We start from the raw sequence: 21,933 nt of genomic DNA, 5'->3' as shown, positions 1-21,933 counted from the left end.
CACCGTGGTATCTTCTATTCTTCGTGGACCATTGCTAATCCTCAGCACGTTGAGGGGATCATCGCGCCGTGAGCGGCCGGAATAGGAAGGGCCCAGGGTCTAAAACCCGCAGTGTCTACCGAATGTGAACTTGCTCACACCCTCGTGAGGCCGAGAATTTTGGTATTGGGTGTTTGGCACAGGGCTCCTAAAACACTGCCAGTGTCCTGGGAAATGGGGGCTCAGAGAAAACGTCTGCTTTGAGTTTTTCAGTGGCTCCTCAACTGGTCATAGAAATTAAAGATTAGAATTTCTCTCCCCCAAGCAGGTCACAGAAGCTCAACTCCCCAAGAAGTATTATCTGACTAGACAAGCCTGACTGAGTAGCCCCACCTGGCCCACAGGCGTTAGGCTGTGCCCCTCACACCCTCTGCCCAGCCACACCTCCACACATGTCCATGCACAGTCATGCTCAGACTGTGATGTCTGCAGGAAAGCCAACGAGGAGAGGAGAGCAGAGGAGAGGAGAGGAGAGGAGAGGAGAGGAGAGGAGAGGAGAGGAGAGGAGAGTCTGTGGGTGACTGAGCACCCCGTTCTGTCAGGAGCTCCTGCTTTTGGAACACTGCCAGACCTTTCCTATTTCCTTTGTCTGGCTGTCCTCTTATCCTGAATTTACTTCCTTTTAAATAAACCAGTAAGCATTTTCTTGAGTTCTATAAGTTACTCAGCAAATAGACCGAATTATCTAACCGGGACCTGGATTTAAAGCCAGTCAGAAGTCCAAACCATGACCTTTGCTTGTTTTGACCTCATCCATTTTGGGTTCAAAGCTCTCCCACAGAGCTGCTCTGTTTCTATCCACGGCTAGCCCGCACAGGCCCTCTGTCCGTGTAGAACACCTAACTTGTGCAGTCTTCTCTGCCCATGTTGACACTTCATCTACACATCCCCTCTGTCCACATCATCTATGCTTCCTCTCCGCAGCCCTGTTGTCTGGCCTTGGGGAAGGTTCTGGGCACGTCCTCAAAGTTCCAGAAGTGCACAGTGGGCCTGACTCTGTATTTACTCCAGTAGACACAGCACATGGCATTGCCGAGAGCACACGGCTGGCCTTTTCTGGGGTGTGAGTAAACAAAGATGGCCCACAGGGCCATGTAGTAGACAGGGTGCTGTGTGGGACTGCCTTGAGATCAGAGACCCTGGCAGGGACATCTTGAGACCCCAATCCTGCCAGAACTCTTTCCCATGAAGCCACAATGCCAGGCCTCGCAGGGCAAAAGAATGTCCAAGTGCCACACATGTGGCTTCCCTGCAGCTGACACCAGCTTGGCGTGGGCGCTCCCGGGGACTGGCTCCTTCCACATGGCACAGCATCACATCTGCCAGCTTGGCGAAGCAGCTGCGAGAGGCGCCCCTGCCTGCCCCTTGAGGTGCCAGTTGGGAGGCAGCAACTCTCTTCTGCAGACTACCTGTGGCTGGGGATATATTTCCTGGCGACTGAAAATTTGATTTGTTTCCAAATCCTCCATCCGCTTCCCACCTGTCATGTCTCCTGCTACACTCCTCCTCTGCCTTCAGTCAGCAGCCGCAGCCCCCTCCAATCTCAGCACAGCCCGTGTGCCTCCCATCAGCAGTGCCAGGCGGCAGGCACCACCTACGCCATCTGAGCAGTCTTCCTGTCACAGATGCCAAGCTGGCGCAGATGTAGCACTGTCAGTGCCACAAGCCGAGGTCCAGGGGTCCCTGAGCTCTAGAATTGACCTCCAGAGATAGGAGTATCTATCTGAAGCACACCCTCCCCCCCCTCAGAAACTGAGAAAAATGAAGTCCAGGCTTCATGCTGCCCCTGATGCATGACCGGTAACCATATGATACAGCAAGGCTCTGCATGAGCTGAGGGAACTGTATGTGAATGGGGAGATCTGTTGAGGCTAAGGTCTCAACAGGAGCTCTGAGCGGACCATGCATGGGAACTCAACCCTTCAGCCGGACGGAGAAGCTGCAACGTAGCTTAGAGGTTTACAGTTATCAAATTTCCCAGGTGCTCTCTTATCTGAATTGCTGTTTCTGGCCTCCTGAGCATCCTGACTCTGCAGAGGGCCCCAGGGATGAGGCCTATTCATGCGGAGAACCTGAATTTCATGCTCTGGGATAAGGAGATGGATGCTCCTTCTAAGGAGGCGGTGCTCCTTCTAAGGAGGTGGGTGCTCCCTCTAAGGAGGTAGGTGCTCCCTCTAAGGAGGTGGGTGCTCCTTCATTTTCCCTATCCCGCTGTGTGGGAGGTGGGAGGGAGGAAGGCCCTTGATTTAGATGGATTGAGAAGGGACCAAGGAGGGACACAGGACCCTGTGAAGGTGGTTAGGCCTTTGAAACCGTATCTTCTGGGAAGAGTCGGGAGTCAGGAGGGGCTGGGACTCAGCCCTAGAGGAGACCTAGAGACCTGGCTCCTGAGAGTGACCTGACAGACCCAGGTCCCTGAGGCTGACACCCAGGTAAGGCCAATCGGTTGCTACAATGGGAAGAAGTGTGGGACTGTAGGGGCAGAGGAAGCAAAGCCTCAAAAAGAAGAAATAACAAATGTTTAGAAATAAAATTATGGGGGTTGGGGATTTAGCTCAGCGGTAGAGCGCTTGCCTAGCAAGTACAAGGCCCTGGGTTCGGTCCTCAGCTCCGAAAAAAAAAAATTATGTGGGGAGCATGGGGCGGGGGTGGGGTGGGGTGTCCTTTCAGACCCGCAGTGACCAGCAGCTAGGGACATCCCACTGTGGGTGGCCAGGAAGTTAGCACAGGGGCCTTCAGGAGGCACAAAGCCTTTGATCTACTCGTCACAGAGGAAAGGGAGGCCTAAAGACCTGATGTTGCCCCCTCAGTGCTGGGCCCTGGGGTCTCTTCGAGCTTACGGCTCCCAGCATTCTGGAGCGGGCTTGTGCCAGTCTACAGCGCAGAAGGCACTGGCCAGAGTGTGCCCTCTGTGCATTCTGCTGAGCCCTTCTGTGCCCCAGTCTCCCCTCCTGCACATCTCGGGGTCCTTCCTACACAGTGTGGCTTCCAAGACCCTGCCCTCGAACAGAAGCCAATGTCCATGGGAAGCCTGCACTTGACAGGGAGGACGGCCTGACAGACGCGGTGCCTTGTGCTTCACAAACTGCAAAGCTCAGGCCCAGGAGGACATGCCTGAGGGGTTAGGAAGAGGAAAAGCTTGCAGGACATATTATGGCCAAGGGATGATAACTGGCTAAGGCCCACATCCACAGTGGCATTAACCCTAGACGAGGTTAGACCGGCAAACAGCCACCATTTACTGTCTTCCCATTTAGTGCTAACACTAAGCCATGGGAGCCACACAGAACTGCCCCCACCACCGAACTTCTTACACCCTGCCTGACCTTTCAACCCCCAGCATGATTGCGGGTGTCCTGCTTTTGTCCCTGTCGCTGTGATAAGGACTATGACCAAAACAGGGTAGGGAAGGAAAGGGTCGGCTTCCCTTACACCGAGGGAAGTCAGGGAAGGAGCTCAAGCCAGCAGAGACCGTGGGAGGAGTGCTGCTGACTGGCTTGCTCTGGTTACTTTTCTCGCACAGCTGGGCCCACCAGCCCAAGGATGGTACCACACTGGGCTGAGCCCCCCAATGTCAGTTACCAATTAAGAAAATGCCCCACGGGTATATACACCCACAGGCCAATCAGATACACACCAACCCCTCTCAAGAGGGCCTCATGTACTCCTTTGCCAAAGCCCCAGGGTTAATATTGTCATAGCAGGGGCTTTACCACAGGTGGATTTTGAGAGTAAAAACAGTTAATCCTTTGTATCCCCCCAGATAACCTCAGTGTCCATTCAGGGATCCCACACTGTCCTCTAGAATGAGCCCGGATTGGGGAGGAGGGATGACAAGGACTTAAAGGGACCTGTTGAAGCTTAACCTTTACCTTTGGGGGAAAGGCAATTTCTCTAACACTGAGCAGAGCCAGAGGCACGGCCAGAGGCACAGTCCAGGCCTGTCTGCTGCCGGCAGCACTGAGCAGACGAGTGATAGCCGTGGGGCAGTACTGGCTTGTGTCCCCAGTGCCCAGCTTTCCTACTGCATGTCTGCCAGCCCTCCTGGCCAGACCGAGCCCTGCCAGGGATGGAGTATTGCCAGCTGTGTCTGGCCTTGTGGCCCTGGGGACAAGGGCATATGTGTCTGTGCACAGACACATCACATCCAAAGCGGTCACCGAGCATGTACCTGCCGTCCTGGGAGTTAGGAAGTTCACACAGTAGCATCGTTAGTTTGACCCGGTCAGCTCTGGGGTATCCTGGGGGGCCTGTCTCCTCTGTCCTCAATTGGTTTCAGCTGGGAGACTCTAGGAGACTTTCAAAACAAAACAACAAAGCAAACAAAAAATATTTTTAAGTACCTAAAACATAGGAAAAACATTTCTACTGAAGGAGTCCCTCTGAGGTCAGTCAGCCTGTATTTATTCCCCCACCATGTATTATCCCATTTGAGAGATGGAGAAACTGAGACCCAGAGAGGTCCCCAGCTTTCTCGGAACCCCACAGCAATCCACAGCAGGGCAGGCCAGACCTCTGCACCTGTGCGTCTGTTTAGGAACAGGTGTCTGTGCTGCTCTGCAAATATTTGCTGATGGTGTTGATAACTCGGGCAGCCCTGAGCTCCGTGTGTTCTGGAAAGAACCCCTGATGGTGCCAGCATTGACACCATTGCATCTAAATTGCAGATCTGGAAGCAGTCACGGAGGTGTTTCATTCATGAGTGTATTTTTTAAGTCTGACCTTACTTGAGCAGGATGAAAGCTCTCTGTTCACTGTTCTACCCCACCCCCAACCCAACTTACCTCCCTCTGCTGTTCCTGCTCCTGTCTACAGAGGCAGAACAAGATAGCATGGGGCAGGAGGCAGCCAGCCTCTCCATCTTCCCCTACCCCACCTGGTAGATCCCAAAAGCATTTCCTGGTTTTCAAATCCTCAATGTAATGTACCTGCGTCAGGAGCTCAAGTGGGTGGCCCAGGAAAACACTGTAGTCATTCTCACTGTCAGGCACAAAACCCAAGGGACTTTCCAGAAGGAAGTGTAAATGGCCAGTGGAAGGCAACTTCCAGGAGTTTTGGGCAGGTGGACCTGTGCTTGGAGACCACTTAGGAGCCTATCCGCCTAGGATTTCAGTTTCAGGGAGACCCAGATGCTGGGTCCAGCTACTCCTGGGATCATTTTTCCTTATGTTAAGATATGGGATTGGATGGTTTACATGTATTAGCACATACGTGTGCGTTTAGTCCTCCTCCTCCTCCTCCTTCTCCTCCTCCTCTTCCTCTTCACCCCCCTCCAATATCTTCCAGGAAAGTCCAATACTTGAGTATTCTAAACCTGTAATCAGAACGGCTCAAGTTCTTGGGGACGGGTTAGAGGATTGCTACCCCCAGTGCATGCTGGGACAGGTTCCAGAGCCTCCATCTCCAAGCCCATTTTGAGCAAAGGAACACACATTAGACCCTCCACAGCTCTTCATGGCTCTCTGTCCCCTCATCCCCTGTGAGTTGAGCAGCTCAGTGGCCGTTCAAAGACGCTATGTACAGGGTCCCAGAATAGGATTGGCCAGCTTGGCTATTTCAAAACCCCATGACCTCGGACAGGTGATTCTGAACCTTGTGCTCTTGTTCAAGGTCACTGGCTTCAGGCTAAGGTCCAAATGCCAGCCATCACCCATTCAATAGATAAAGCCCTATTGGCACACAGCCACACCTGCCAAAATCCCAGCGGCCAACCGTGGGCGTGAGGTAGGTGGATGGCTTTGCGCCAGCCTCTGGTGACCACAGTTGTGGTAGTTTACATTTCAAATGTCCTTTATGGGTGCAGGCATTTGGGCTCTTGCTCCCCCGGTGGGTGGAGCTGCTTGGGGGAGGTCTAGGAGCTGTGGCCTTGCTGAAGAAAATAGCTCACTTGGAGGGGGTAGGCTCTGAGGTCCAGAGCTGTGCCCTACTTCTGGTTCACACTCTGCTTCCTGCTCTGTGGCAAAAGACATGATCTCAGCTTCTGCTTTTGCCACCACCATGGGCCCTTATTCCTCTAGAATCAAAAATCAAGACAAAATCCTCTCTCCCTAAATCATGCTTGGTCGTGGTGTTCTGTCACCGTGACAGCAAAGTAACTGAGGCAGGGGGCTTTCCATTTCATCCCCGCAGTCAGGAGCAGTGAGTAGAGGCTGACCAGAGATAGGACCCAGGTGCTGTGTACCCTAGAATGGGGCTGTGTAGGGTTGTGGGCCCAGTGGGCTCTGTAGTAGCCATCTCAGTGCTAATCGATTTCTAACCCGGGACCACACGTCCATTTCTACAAAGCTCTGATGCTGTAACTGAGCTTGTCTCTGCCTCTGGCTTCTGACCAGGAGTGGGTTGATAATGTTGTGGCCACCTCTCCATTCAGAGCTGGGTAAGTGATCTCTGCGTCCTGAGGACACGATTATTAGCACCCTCCCAGGCAAGTCACCATGGTGCAGAAGCTGATCAGGAGGGCAGCGCCCTGCACAATGTGCCTGTTGCCCATCTGATTGGCCATTGCACAGAAAACCCTTTCTGTTTGGCTCAGTCGGTACTTGCCAACAAGTATGATGACCTGAATTGGCTCCCTGGCACGCACAGAATGGAACGAGAGAGTCAATTTCTGCAAACTGTCTTCTGATTGCCACACACACACACACACTAGAGTGCACACACATGGATAAATATTTCTTCAGGGCAAGGGGAGACAGCTCTGTCACCATAGTGGGCTAGGACAGACACCTATGTGTGCCATTATAGAGGGTAGGGGTGGGGGGTCTCAGAGAAGCCAGCTTTCAATGTGTTCAAGATACAGTTTCTCCCTCTCTTTAGCTGACCCTCAGCATCCACCTCAGTTGGAATCTCAAAAAGGACCAACCTCAAGATGAGGAGGGTCCTCTTGGTTGAGGAGCCCATAAGCAAGTACTACAATTTTACCTCTACTCCAGAGTAAAATTTCTAGGGTGTGGTGATGTTTATGTGTAATTCCAGGCAGGAGGACAATACATTTGAGGCTAGCCTGGGCTATGTAGCAAGATGTTGTCTCAAAAAATTCAAGGGGTTGGGGATTTGGCTCAGTGGTAGAGCGCTTGCCTAGGAAGCGCAAGGCCCTGGGTTCGGTCCCCAGCTCCGAAAAAAAGAACCAAAAAAAAAAAAAAAAAATTCAAAAGAAAAAGAAAATAGACTGGCCTCCTTCCCTTGATAATTTTCCGGGTGAACTCAAATACCCTGGCCTGCCACACCCAACGCAGACTGAGCAATTTCACTTCCCGGTCCCCTGGGTGGGTGGCACCCGGCACAGTGGTGGAACATTCCAACACCCACACACTAAACGCTTCTGTTCTGGAACAGTTGTGGTAACCCTCTGCGAACCTGAGGCTTGAGGCCTGAAGCCTGGAAAAAGTCCGGCCTGGCTGGAGCCTGCAGCATGGCCTGGCTGGGGCCTACACTGTGACCTGACTGGGGCCTGCATTGTGGCCTGACTGGGGCCTGCAGCATGGCCTGGCTGGGGCCTACACTGTGGCCTGACTGGGGCCTGTAGCATGGCCTGACTGGGGCCTACACTGTGGCCTGGCTGGGGCCTGCAGCATAGCCTGGCTGGGGCCTACACTGTGGCCTGACTGGGGCCTGCAGCATGGCCTGACTGGGGCCTATGCTGTGGCCTGGCTGGGGCCTACACTGTGGCCTGACTGGGGCCTGCAGCATGGCCTGACTGGGGCCTGCAGCATGGCCTGGCTGGGGCCTGTAGCATGGCCTGGCTGGGGCCTGCACTGTGGCCTGACTGGGGCCTGTAGCATGGCCTGACTGGGGCCTACACTGTGGCCTGTCTGGGGCCTGCACTATGGCCTGACTGGGGCCTGCAGCATGGCCTGACTGGGGCCTACACTGTGGCCTGACTGGGGCCTGCAGCATGGCCTGACTGGGGCCTACACTGTGGCCTGACTGGGGCCTGCAGCATGGCCTGGCTGGGGCCTGCACTGTGGCCTGACTGGGGCCTGCAGCATGGCCTGACTGGGGCCTACACTGTGGCCTGACTGGGGCCTGCAGCATGGCCTGGCTGGGGCCTGCACTGTGGCCTGAATGGGGCCTGCAGCAAGGCCTGGCTGGGGCCTACACTGTGGCCTGACTGGGGGCTGCAACATGGCCTGGCTGGGGCCTGCACTGTGGCCTGACTGGGGCCTGCAGCATGGCCTGACTGGGGCCTACACTGTGGCCTGACTGGGGCCTGCAGCATGGCCTGGCTGGGGCCTGCACTGTGGCCTGAATGGGGCCTGCAGCAAGGCCTGGCTGGGGCCTACACTGTGGCCTGACTGGGGGCTGCAGCATGGCCTGACTGGGGCCTACACTGTGGCCTGGCTGGGGCCTGCACTGTGGCCTGGCTGGGGCCTGCAGCAAGGCCTGGCTGGGGCCTACACTGTGGCCTGGCTGGGGCCTGCACTGTGGCTTGACTGGGGCCTGCAGCAAGGCCTGGCTGGGGCCTACACTGTGGCCTGACTGGGGCTTGCAGCATGGCCTGACTGGGGCCTACACTGTGGCCTGGCTGGGGCCTGCACTATGGCCTGACTGGGGCCTGCAGCATGGCCTGGCTGGGGCCTACACTGTGACCTGACTGGGGCCTGCAGCATGGCCTGACTGGAGCCTACGCTGTGGCCTGGCTGGGGCCTACACTGTGGCCTGACTGGGGCCTGCAGCATGGCCTGGCTGGGACCTACATTGTGGCCTGGCTGGGGCCTACACTGTGGTCTGACTGGGGCCTGCAGCATGGCCTGGCTGGAGCCTACACTGTGGCCTGACTGGGACCTGCAGCAAGGCCTGGCTGGGGCCTACACTGTAGCCTGGCTGGGGTCTGCAGCATGGCCTGGCTGGGGCCTGCACTATGGCCTGACTGGGGCCTGCAGCATGGCCTGGCTGGGGCCTACATTGTGGCCTGACTGGGGCCTACACTGTGGTCTGACTGGGGCCTGCAGCATGGCCTGGCTGGAGCTTACACTGTGGCCTGACTGGGACCTGCAGCAAGGCCTGGCTGGGGCCTGCACTGTAGCCTGGCTGGGGCCTGCACTGTGGCCTTCCTGGGGCCTGCAGTGTGGCCTGGCTGGGGACAGCACCTATGTTGTCATGCATCTGGCTACGGCTGCAGGCCCGGGGTCTTAACCCTTCAGAGGAGGACAAGCTCACAGGCTTCTTGCCTGTCTATGGGGACTATGACTTAGAAACCTATACCAGTCACAGTTCTGTGACACCCTCCTCTTGCACTAGAAAGAACAGGCCTTTCTATTCGTGGGGGTCAAGGAGGGCGCAGATAGTCTAGAAGCAGAGCCGGAGAGGTCTGAGGGAAGTAGAGCCTCTAGCAGGTTGAAGCCTGGGGTGCTTCCAGGAGAGGCCTTAGGAAAACTTCTAGGTGTGAGGCTGGGTTCTGGTCAAGTTTGACAGGGTCCGAGGCAGCCCTGAAGCGGTTGTCCCTGAGGCGGTGTCACAGCACTGTGTTTTGCTCACGGCAGACTTGTGTAGTTGAGAAAGCTAGAACAGCAGAACTCAGTGTTTTCTCCATGAGTGTCTGCTTGCTCCTGGGGGCGTGTGGGGAGGAAGAAGCAGTAGCTGACAGGGTGACTGCCTACCCTGGGAGGGGAATAGGGAGCTGTAACTGTTCTCACTGGCAGGCGAGAGGACTGAGTTTGAGAGAATGCAAGCTGCCGGGGCAGCTGTACCAGGTAGCCATCTTGAGCCCGTGTGTGATGCTCCACTGACTGACTCTTGCCTGATAGGCCCACAGATCTGGTAAATGAGGCAAGGTGCCTTGTGCACGGCAGAGGCCAAGTAGACAGATCTGAGCTGTGCAGACTACAGGATGGGGGACACAGATAGAGCTAGAAAGTGGCCAGGACTCTGAGGCTTAGCACAGGTCCAAGACCCAGATCTTAGTCTGGGCCAAGCTCGGGGACAGTCCTGTGTCCCCTCCTCCCCACTGGACCATTGTCACCTGGGTCAGACTCAGGGCTGATGGATGACCCCCTTCTAATAGACTAACCCTCGGTGACTTGTGTCTCTCATGCCATGTGGCTTTCTGTAAGTTACATGATATAGGATAGGTGGGCAGGGACTACAGGACAGAAGTACAGCTCTGACAAAGCTCAGCTCTTTGTCCCCAAGCCATGACTCTGGGTCCCCCTGGGTGTCTTTACTTGGCCTGGCCTGGCTGGATCATATCTGGGGTCATGGTCCTGTCTTCTTGGTTTGTCTTTTAGTCACTCTCTGGTCTTCTATGGGGACCCTGAGTTTGCCCAGATCCCTCAAACAGAGTTCAGAGGCTGACATCATGTTTTCATAGAGTACCCTCTGGTGTGGAAACCCACAGAGATGTTGCTTGCTGCTCATGACGAAGAGAGAAGAGCTTGAGGCCAAAGCACACAGGACACCTGCTCCCAGGTCTGCACATGGTCACCAAGCTGTCAACTTCTCATACTTCCAGCCCACTCCCACCTGTGTCCCAGCAGACATGGCGTACTCTGACACTTGGTTGGGAATATGATACTTGGGAAAGGTGGGGTGTGACCTCAGAATCCAGGTCAGCACATTCCAAGAGGGGCTTTTTTGAACAGGGGAAACTTCTGGGAAAGAGGGGAGAAGAGAAAGACACCAGAGCTGGGACATACTTAGTCCCCTCAACGCCCAGAGGGCTGGTTCTGAGAGACAGGAACATGCCTGGGGCTACATCACATGAGAAAAACTTTCCCTTTACGGCCAGGGTCCTGCTCTGTTCTGAGACTCTTGTTTAGAAAGAAGAGCATAGGTTCTGGAAATCCATAGCTAGGACTGGCTTCAAGCCACCCTCCCTCTAGCTTGAGAGAAAAGTCAGAGCTGTCTTTAGATGTCTTCAGATAAACCCAGGAAGATCCAGGGGCCCTCTATTTGGATGGGGAAATCTAGTAGCCCTCAGGCCTTTTCTGTATGAACACCCATAGGCGTCCATCTGCTGAACCTCCTGGGCGCCTCTTCCCTCTCTCACCCACCAAGCTCATGCTTCCCCTCTGACACAGCAGACCAGTCTGCCCTTGATTGGCTGTCTGCTGTCCCCAGGGCTTCCTGCTTTCCTGCCTTCTGGAGGACCTCACTGAAGTCACCCACTGCCATCCCTGCCACCCCTGCATCCACAAGGCTCTGATGATGGGAAACCCCAGTGAGGAGCAGCAGCTGGCTCGAGCCACACCCTGTCCATGGCTCTGTGACTCCTGATGTGAAGTGCCCTGAGAACAGCCGCCCTCACAGCCCCAGCACCATTCTCTTTAAGAACAGACCTCAGAAACACGCACGATCTCCCTGAGCTGAGGGCACCTGTGCACTCAAGGCCCCCAAAGGATGTGCTGAATGGCAAAGGTCAAAATCTTGGTCATGGGCCAAGAAAGGTGGGGCTTCTCAAGAGATGTTTTACTTCCTGGTTTTAAAATAATAGAGCATTTCTTCATCCCTTAAACATTCCCCTAAGAGTCACCTGTACTTTATTGTAGGGTAAAGTATCAACCGTGAGGGAGGCACCAGGGGCACAGTGACAAGACCAGACCTCGAGCAAAGGCCATTCTTGATGCTACCAAGTAGGCACGCCCAGGGCTACAGACTGCCACAGCTACACGGTCATGCTGTTTGCCCAGCGTCTTCTGTGGGTAGAGACAGATTACAGAGGTGAGACATCCCGAATGGATACACACTTCAGAGAACGTTCCAGAATGCCTGGAAGGAGGGAGTATCCTAACAGACTCCTGAGGCCTGTCCAGGGCTTCCCTGCTGGGCTGGAGTGTGGGCAGGGGCAACATGGTCGGGCGGGGCTTGGCTCGGCTCTGCAGATCCGATGTGCACAGAGCGGCTGCTCCTCACCAAATCACTGCGGGTTTCAGAAACAGTCCACGTACCTGTAATGTTTAAAGAAGCACAAAGGGGTTGGGGATTTAGCTCAGTGGTGAGCGCTTGCCTAGCAAGTGCAAGACTCTGGGTTTGGTCCCCAGCTCCAAAGGGGGAAAAAAAAAAAGAAGCACAGAAAATCCTGTTAAATCTGTTTAATGGCACAGGAGGAAGCAGTGACACAGTGACAGGTGAGTGCCCTCCCTGAGTAGCTCATCACAAACCCCCATCTCTCCATCTTCCTCTGTGTTCAAACTGTGTTCTCGGAGGTTCCTTTCTTCATCCCTCTAAGGGGAGCAGGGCTCAACCTTCAGACACAGGTCTCCAAGCAGCCCTGGGAAGGCTTAAGGTGCATGTGTGCACATGTGTGAGCATGTCTGTCCATGTGCATGTGGTAAGCGTGTACATGGCATGTGTGTGTGTGTGTGTGTGTGTGTGTGTGTGTGTGGTGTGCATGCATGTAGTGTGTGAGTGGAGTATAGTGTGTGTGCACGCATGGGGTGGGGGCTGACTTGCCACAGCTGGCTTCATTCATCTCTGAGTTTCTGCATCGCCGAGACTGTCCCCCTGCTAAAGGAGACATTGCAGCTTGAAATGAGACTTCACTGATTTATCTCCCCAAACCCTGGATACAATTCTCTGCTACTTCCAATTTATTGTTTAAATAAGTTGATGTGTTTAATGCAATGCTTTAAACGTGACATTTAAACAAACCGATCGATCTCACACGAGTTTTCCTGGGTTACATGTTAGGTTTGCTCTGTCCCTCCAGGAGCATCAGCAGCCTGGGATAGCAGTGGACCATCCGCTTTTCTCCTCCTGCAGCCATTCCCACAGCCTAGATTCCAGTTTGCATTAGACTGGCTTCAGATTCTCGCCATGCCACTGCACAGAGATCCACCTGCCTGTCTCCCGGGCGCTGGGGTGAAAGGTGTGTGTCACCGACCCCTGAGTGACACCACTTTTTTGTCCTTTGTTTTTGGCACCACTTTTTAGTAGCTTAGTTGGGTTGTGGTCGACATGTAACACAGCGCACGAGTTTAAGGTGTGCACCCCAGAGCTAATGAGGTGGTTCAGAGCTGAAAACCGCTTGCTATGCAAGTCCGACGCTCTGAGCTGGATCCCTGCAACCCACAGTGGAAGAAAGAAATGACTACCGAAAGCTATCCTCCGACTTCTCCATGTGCACATGTGTACCCTCCTCTGTCCTTCTCTGTCTGTCTGTCTCTCTCTCTATCAACAACAACAAAACAACAGTAACAACTGAAAAAAAAATCATGTATCAGTTCCAGAGTCTGACTAGTCACAAATCCTTTGCTGCTGTCCAGTCCCTGATAAAGTCACCCTCCGGGATCTTTCTCCTGTCATTCTATCCACTGTCCTACCTGTGCTGGCTACTTTTATATTTACTTTACCCAAGCTAGATTCAGTGACAGAGGAGAAAGCCTCAACTGAGAAAATGCCCCCATAAGAACAGGCTACAGACAAGCCCGCAGGGCACTTTCTTAATTAGTGATCAATGGGGGAGGGCCCAGCCCACTGTGGGCGGTGTCACCCCTGGGCTGGTGGTTCTGGGATCTATAAGAAAGCAGGCTGATTGAGCCACAGGGAGCATGCCAGTAAGCAGCGCCCCTCCATGGCCTCTGCATCAGCTCCTGCCTCCAGGGCTCTTCACTGAACTCCTGCCCTGACTTCCAAATAAACCCTCCCCTTCCTGAGTTGCTTTTGGTCATGGTGCTACTTCACAACGATACTGACCCCAAGTAAGACACTTCCACATGTCACTTTCTCCTATCCAGATGCACACTAACATGTGAGTCTGTCTGCCTGCCCATCTGTGTGTGTGTGTGTGTGTGTGTGTGTGTGTGTGTGTGTGTGTGAATGCATGAGTGTCTGCACTGTGGCAGGTGTGTGGAGGTCAGAGGACCTCAGGTGTCAGCTGTCAGTCAGGTGTCAGTCCTTGCCTTCCCCCCTGTTTGAGGCACTGTCTCTGTGACTCTTTTCTTTCTTTTTTCTTTTTTTTTCTCTTTCTTTTTTTTTTTTTCTATTTTCGGAGCTGGGGACCGAACCCAGGGCCTTGCGCTTGCTAGGCAAGTGCTCTACCACTGAGCTAAATCCCCAACCCCTTCTGTGACTCTTTTCTACTCCATATACCAGGCTCGATAGCCCCTGAGTTGCCAAGGAGTGTCCCATCAGTGTGTCCTGGATTATGGTGCCTCAAAATGTTGAGAAGAGACACCCACCTGTGGCTGTTTGGAACTGTCTTAACTTTAGGATGCTGCTAAGTTCACAAAATCTGTCAGAAATCATTCCCTCCATTTGAATTTCCTGGAGGAGTTTGGGGCAGGGGGGTGTCTGGAGTTCAGAGTTTCCAGAATGTTTGATAGAGTGTGCCAGTGAATGAACCTGGGGTTGGAGACATCCTTGTGAGGGCTCTGAGGGTGATAAATCCAACCTCCAGAATGGTCGTATGAGATGCAGAGAGCCCATTCTGTCTTGGTTGAGACTTGGTGTTTTGTTCTCTGGGGGAATCCTCTCACCTTCTTGGGGTCGTGGAGTGTGTGAGTGGACGTTGACCATGGTGGTCCTCTTCCACCCTTTTCCTGTCTGCAGAAGTTTAACAGTAATAATCTCCTCAGTGAACAGCCATTGCACTGAAATACACAAACAAAGCAAATGTCTTCGAAAAGCTGTGGACAAAAATCAATTATTTCGAGATCGGAGGTGACTAAGATTTACATGCTCCTCTCAAACTTTGACTAGTCAAATTAGCAAAATTTTTTTTTAGAGGAACTGAGAACTATTGTTAATTAGGTTAGGTAAGTAGATCCTAATTTAAACTCTGCACTGGCCCTCAGGAAACACCCTTCATTTCAAATTCCCTCGTAGCAAGTCCTACAACGGTTTGGGTTTTAGGTGCTTTGCAAGTTCTGGAAAATCCCCCAAAGCAGGGTGGGATGACCAAGCCTGGTTTGCCCAGGGCTTGCCCAGTAAGAGTGGCAGAGGGCTCATGTCCTGAATGACCTGATGTGCCTGAATTAATTAGGCCCCCTTTCTCAAACCCCAAAATCAATGGCTAAGAGCCTGCTCCATCCCAGGTTTGGAAGGAAAACACAACCTGCTTGATTATTTTAATAAAAGAAACACAGACTTTTTATTGTTATTATTATTTTTCAGTTTCTTTTTGAGTAAGGGTTTTTCTGTGTAGCTCTGACTGTCCTGGAACTTCGTAGACCAGGCTAGCCTCCAGCTCACAGAGATCTGCCTGCCCCTGCCTCTGCCTCAAGTGTTGGGGTTGAAGGTGTGTGCCCACACCGCCCAGCAGGAAACACTTTAATTACATGCTATTTGGAAAGAACGCATGGGCATCTAGACTTTTTGTCTTGTACAAAATACCCCAAACTGTAGGCCACACAATGTCTCTGTCCCCTGGGGGTGCGGTGGGGGAATACACATGCAGGGTAGGGGTATCCAAGGCCAACATAAAAGTGATAAATGAGGTAAGGCAGGAAGATTCAAGTAAGGTAGAGAGTCTTGACAGTGGCGCTGAAGGATTGCTTGATGAGATGGCAGCCAGCTATGAACTAGGCTAGCACCTCCTCAGAGCGACCCAGAAGAGGAGACCCAGGGACAGGAAACGGGAAAAAACACCAGCCTGAAGCCCTTCCAAACACTGAGGACATGTGACCAAGCCTCCTCCAACGACTTCTAGGGATTGTTCAAATGCACACATATTTGTAGTGAATATAAGAAAACAAAAAGTCACCGAAAATAGAACAAAATGCAAACAAGCCCCGAAACAAAAACAAATACAAATGCTGGTTAAGGACATACTCCACATTGCATACCATGCTTGGGAAACTTGACAATTAGTTCTTCAAAATTACCAAAGAGAACTGATCCTCCAGGCATTTACAAAGATGGGGAAGCCGGGCTGCAGTCTCTTCCAGCAAGGACATCAGAGAGCCCACCATGCAGAAACGAAGCCACAGCAGGAAACAGATACTAGAAATGGAATCTTGTGGGACACATTCCTTCACCCCTCCTTCTCCTCCATCTCCCCCACCCCTCTCTCCTCTTCTCTTTGCCATATAGGAGCTGGGACCAGGAATCCATGGATTCAGGAAAAGAAAGTCCTTTCTTTATTTGCCTTCTGTTCATGTGATAAGCACCAGTACTAAAAGCGACTTGGGGAGAAAGGATCTATTTCAGCTTAATTTGTCATCCAATATGAAGGAAACTCGGGCAGGCACTCAACGTAGAAAGTGAAGGCAAGGGGTTGGGGATTTAGCTCAGTGGTAGAGCGCTTGCCTAGCAAGCGCAAGGCCCTGGGTTCGGTCCCCCGCTCCGAAAAAAAGAAAAAAAAAAAAAAGAATAAAGTGAAGGCAAGAACAGAGACAGAAGCCTTGGCGAACGCTGCCCATTGACTTGCTCCCCGTGGCTAGCACACTCTGCTTTCCTGGACCACCAGCCCAGGGGTGGCCCCGCCCACAGTGGCCTGGACCCTCCCACATCCATCAATCAAGGAAATGCCACACAGACTTCCCTATAGGTGAGTCTGATGGAAGCGGGTCCTCAGCTGAGGTTTCCTTCTTCCCATGTGCTAGACTTGTGCCAGGTTGACAAAAACAAAGCAAAACAAACAACCCCAAAACAAACAAACAAAAAAAAACAAACAAAAAACAAAAAACTTACCAGAACAATTTTCTTTTCACTTTTTCATTTTGAAGGTCTCGAGAGATTGCCTAGGCTGGATCTAAACTCCCTTTGTAGTCTAAGCCGGCCTTAATCTCAATCCTCCTGCCTCAGCTTCCTGAGTAGTTGCAAGGAGAGGCCTGCCTCAGGCCCTGGGAACTTTACAGTGCCATCCCAGAGTCCTATAGGGGAAGAAGATATTTACTTACGGTTTTTAACTTTTGGGTTGACATAACTCCAAACTTACAATTTGGAAGAAGAAGCAGAGAATGGCCCCATTTCCCACCCCGATTCTCCCCGTGTGCGTTACTGTCCTTCCCACCTCCTTCTCCACAGACGGCGCTGTAGGTTAGACTTTAGAGTGACATTCACTTATTTGCGCATGCGCACAGGCACCTAAAATAGCTCTGTGCCGCTCTGGTCCTAACGGGATCCATGCCCATCACCATCAGCTCTCTTAAGAGTCCACCAGCCCAACGGTGTGTGCAGAAACAGGGTCAGCATGGCGCAGAACCGTCCAGAAATCTATAAGCAAAGCTTAAACAGACATGTACCAAATTTTCAGAGGAAGGAATCCCATAGTTTCAGGCAAACCCGGATGGTGGGGCTCCTCAGATGCCAGTCAGGACACCTTTAAAATTAATGTAATGCATGAAGGTAAGGCATTTCTGGTAAGCCATCCAAGGAGTTGCTCTACACAATCCTTCTGAGATGTCCGCATGATTCTGACGTGTTCTCTAGGGTGGGGGAAACTGAGGGCATCCTGGTACACCAGACGAGCCAGTCACAGGAAGGTATGGCATGATTCCACACACTGAGTCCCTAAGAGAACAGCATGGCTCCCAGAGACAGGTGGGACTGGGGTCCTGGATGTTCCAGGTGTGCTTGATCTGGGATCCGGGAAGGTTCTTAGGGGTGACGGTTACACAGTGGTGGTGTGAACGACTTAATGTCACCCTGAACACTTCAGGACAGTATGTTTTATATAATGTGTGATGTGTTACAATGCTGTATTTTGTGTCCCTCCAAGTCCCATGTGTTAAAGGCTCTGTCCCCAGTATTTCCAAGGTGGTAATTGGGAGGTAGAAAACCTTTATGAGACGAGGTCTAGAGGGAGGTCTCTGGGTGATGTGCCTGTGAAAGAGACAGTAGGGCCCAGCCCTTCTGGACTCTGCTGCCTTCATACTGCTACCATGACTCTGACTCACTGCAGGCAAATCTGTCAGGGCCAGGAACCTCCAAAATGGCGGGTCAGAGCAAAACACTTCTCATCAGCCAGCTCTGGGCTGTTTGTTATAGTAACAAAAACTTGACACGTAAGAAAACATTAATGAATTAATGTCTATTTCTCTAATACTCACAATGGACCCCAATAATGTGGTTGGCAGCATTTGCTAGGAAAGTAGAGAGATATAAAATAACCAAGAGCTGGGTGATGGATAGAGGGAGACCTTCTGATGAACGGGAGAGAGGAAACACCGGCAGTGACGTCGAGCTCTTTCTCGTTCCGCAGCAAAGAGAGAAGTCTCTCTCTGGAGGAGAAATCAGATAGGTGGTTCTGGATCATTCCTGACATTAGAGACATTCGAGACAGAGAGAAAAAAAGTGTAGCTGTGCGTGAGATGGGTCCTGCATTGGCTCAGGTGCAGCTGAAACCGGAGAAAGCACCACAGGAAAGGAGCTGGCCTCCTGGTAAGGCAGTGGTTCACAACCTGTGGGTCTCAACCCCTCTGTCTAACCTCTGTCTCCAAACCTATTTACATTACGATTCATTACAGCGACAAAACCGCAGTTATAAAGAAGCCGTGAAATAGTTGCATGGAACTGTACTAAAGGGTCGAAAGCCTTAGGAAGCTCGGGAACCGCTGACCTAAGGCAGCCGAGTGGAAAAACTGAAAGAAACAGTCGTTCCCCATGGCGGAGCTAATTCCTGTCACGCACAAGGGATCCTCACGAGTCAACAGCAAATTAATAACGGCCAATTAGAAAATGAGTGAGAGAGAAAAGACGCAGACTTATTAGGAAGCACTGGACCCACTAGGAGTAGACGGTAACCTGGCTGACCTCGCACCTACCCAGTTTGCCTGTTGGGCAGGTTCATGGCAAATGGAAGATGAATCGAGACAGTCAGGGTTCCTATCCCTGCACAAACCTCATGATCAAGAAGCAAGCTGGGGAGGAAAGGGTTGATTCAGCTTACACTTCCACATTGCTCTTCATCACCAAAGGAAGTCAGGACTGGAACTCAAGCAGGTCAGGAAGCAGGAGCTGATGCAGAGGCCATGGAGGAATGTACTGGCTTGCTTCCCCTGGCTTGCTAAGCTTGCTCTCTTATAGAACCCAAGACCACCAGCCCAGGGATGGCTCCACCCACCATGAGCTGGGCCCTCCCACCCTTGATCACTAATTGAGAAAATGCCTTACAGCTGGGTCTCATGGAGGTATTTCCTCAAGGGAGGCTCCTTTCTCTGCGATGACTCCAGCTTGTGTCAAGTTGACACACAAAACCAGCCAGTTCACAGGGGGACAAATATTTTCATAAAGGAGCATGCAGGCCACACCTGTGGGACACACACACACACACACACACACACACACACACACACACACAGGGCTCGCACACCCATATCATATGTGTCAATCACATGTATGGACTGTCGGCACCGGCCCATCAGTGGCACGTTTTAGGAAGTTATCTTCAGGAAGAGAGTCCACGGACCTACCTTGGAGGTAACTAAATAAGTTGAGGAATAAATGAACAGGCACAAGCTCTGGACCCAGGGCAGACCATGTCAGACGTAAGGCCTGGTTCCGCGTCCCCCACCCCCACTGTCCTGGTTGCTTTGTCAACTTGACATCCTTTAAAGTCGTCTGAGAGTTGGAGCCTCAGTTGAGGAATTGCTTTGGTTACGCTGGCCCTTGGACATGTCTGTGAGCCATTGAGGTAGCGAGGCCCATCCCATTACAAGCAGAGCCATTCTCTGAGCAGGTGGTCCTGGGCTGGGTAAAAAACAAACTGGTCAAGTATGAGCCTATGAACAAGACAGGAAGTGAGCCAGGAAGTGAACCAGGAAGCAGCATTTCTCTGTTCTTCCTATCCTGACTTCCCTCCGAGATACACCATTACCTGGGAGTTGTAAGATAAAATAAACCCTTTCCTCTCCTTGTTATTTTTGGTCATTGTGTCTGTAGCAGGAATGGATTGGAGTGGAGTGGAATGGAATAGAATAGAAAAAAATAGACCAGCCACCATCAGGGGCGGGCCCTCTCTCCTCCACTGTTCTTCGCTGATGTCATCACCTTGATCACTTTTCTGGGAGCCATGTTGGTCCAGGCTTAGGTACGACAGTCCCCTTTAGTGATCCAGGACCCAGTTGGTTCCTTCCCTTTATTCCCCTGGCCCTCAGAACTCCCGTGTCAGGCTGGAAGCACCTTCAGAAGCTGCTGGCTGCAAACTCTAGATGCTCTGGGCTTTGCGGGCTGTTGAGGCCACCATAGGAGTAGTGATCAGGTGAGTCCGGGAATCTTGGAAGGGAGACCTCCCAAGGCAGAGAGAGGCCCCTGTAGGTGATACCCTGAGGTCTGGACAGGAAGCCAGCTTTCTTTCTGTCTCCTGAACTTCAGGGCCAGGGCTGACACCTTTGACCCAGCCTCCTGGAGAAGGCTGAAGCAGTGTGTACCCCACTCTGTGTCCTGTCCCCTCACACTTAGGCTTTCTTGACCACCACCCCAGCAAACTCAGCCCGGGTCTACTTAAAGGTCTGGTGTTCCACTTCAACAGCCCCCAACCCTCCCCACCTCGGGCAAGCGCAGTCACAGGCTCAACTACAGTGCTTCATAGTCTTTGTGCTATTCAAAGGAATAGAACTGCTGGTACCGTAAAGCAAGTTGGGGAGCATGGGGATGCCTTTCCCATTTAGCTCTGCTTGTAGGCAGAGTACACAGTCTCTAGGCTGCCCGGCAGATGGGGCGTGGGTCTTGACTACACAACTGTCACAGAACGGGGAGAACTCCTGGAAGCTGAGAGGCTTGGAGAGCCTGCAGGCATATACTGGGATGTTGGAGATTGGTATCTATTCGAATTAGAGCACCTTTGCTGGACTTAGACTTGGGTGTGGGCATGAACCAGGAGGGGACGGTTCCTGATCTTCATTTTGGGGGTGTTTCAAGGTTGTTTGAAGCTAAGGTTAGGTCAACTACTCCAGAATATAGCACATGACAGGGAAAACTTAAACTCCCCCCCCCCGAAAAAAACCCTCACAACACAATGCCAGACAAACCCAGAACAGTCTGGTTTAAAGTGAAAGAGTTGGGGTGACCTTTGACCTAGTGCCAGCCTGGTCAAACAGACATACATCCCCACCATGGCTAAGGCTTGGAGAAGTCGGTGGAGTAGACCAAAGGCAGGGGCTGCTTGTAGGCTGACCTCACACGGCTGATGCGGCCTGGTGCTATGCGCATCCTTCCTACCTTTGTCACCTCGCAGATCTGGTGAGTGTGGGTAAAGGTGAGGTGGGGGTAGTCATGGGTGGGCGGTCACTCAGGAGGGAAAGAGTCCAGGTCCTTCCTTTCGTTGATCCCCTCTCAGAAGGAGCATCTTTTATGACTGGTCCCAATTCTAGGCTCCAATTCTAAGAGAAAGGGGCAGGGCAAGAGATCACGTGACCGTGAAGCCTGCCATTCAGCAGGTCAAGAGATCACGTGACCGTGGAGTCTGCCATTCAACATCTCACCATCTAGAGGCCCTGCAGAGCCTCGGCCACATCACTTAGAAGCATGTTCCAGCGGGTGTTCTAAACTGAAGTCCTTACTCAAACTGACTAGAAATGCCACGGAGAAGTCCTTGCGGCACTGGGAGAAGGCCTCGCTGCCCTCCTGGGGTAGCCAGCTGGAGTCTGACCACCTTCCTCTTTTCCCTCTTCTGCCCTCAGCCTCGGGCTGGTCTTAGCCCTCGTATCCCCCGGGACGTCTTCTGGCCTTCCCAGACTTAATTAGCTCAAGACCTGAAGGTGCGCCCAAAATATCCATCAATCTCTGTCCTGTAGCTACTAGACGCTTGGCCAGCAAGCAGGCCACGTCCGAGTCCTCAGCATGGGCTCCAGAATTGGTTTCAAAAATCAATATCTTTCCAGGAATGATCCATACCAGGGCCCGGATATGTTCACCGTGGCAGAGGCTAGTTGGGGCGTCCGGCGATATAAAACAATGATGAAAAGGATGGCCAGCCAGGCAGGGTTCAGGACGGCTGAGACCAGAGCATGCTTGGAAGAACCAAGCCAGTTAAAAGGTGTGCCCAATCAGGAGGCTCCAAAATGTGACATGGAT

At 52.5% G+C, this 21,933-nt stretch overlaps 1 long non-coding RNA gene across 9 annotated transcripts; it reads right to left on the bottom strand.

The window, feature by feature from the left end:
- Positions 1-11,486: 11,486 nt before the first annotated feature.
- LOC100909629 (uncharacterized) lies at positions 11,487-21,885 on the bottom strand. 9 transcript variants are annotated; one of them, XR_015643661.1, is made up of 5 exons: positions 16,931-16,971; positions 16,609-16,790; positions 15,801-15,918; positions 14,454-14,567; positions 11,487-11,924 (listed from the first exon to the last, which is right to left on the bottom strand). It is a non-coding gene; the product is annotated as an uncharacterized LOC100909629 (long non-coding RNA). The 9 variants fall into 9 exon arrangements; XR_015643655.1 differs by lacking the exons at positions 15,801-15,918; positions 16,931-16,971 and adding an exon at positions 21,079-21,885; XR_015643653.1 differs by lacking the exon at positions 15,801-15,918 and having other exon boundaries at positions 16,931-16,982.
- Positions 21,886-21,933: the final 48 nt, after the last annotated feature.

The sequence above is a fragment of the Rattus norvegicus genome, chromosome 19 (assembly GCF_021556685.1).
Source record: "Rattus norvegicus strain SHRSP/BbbUtx chromosome 19, alternate assembly SHRSP_T2T, whole genome shotgun sequence".
NCBI classification, from domain to species: Eukaryota; Metazoa; Chordata; class Mammalia; order Rodentia; family Muridae; genus Rattus; species Rattus norvegicus.
The sequence above is the reverse complement of the archived record's forward strand: the minus strand, read 5'-3'. Positions and strand labels throughout refer to the sequence as shown.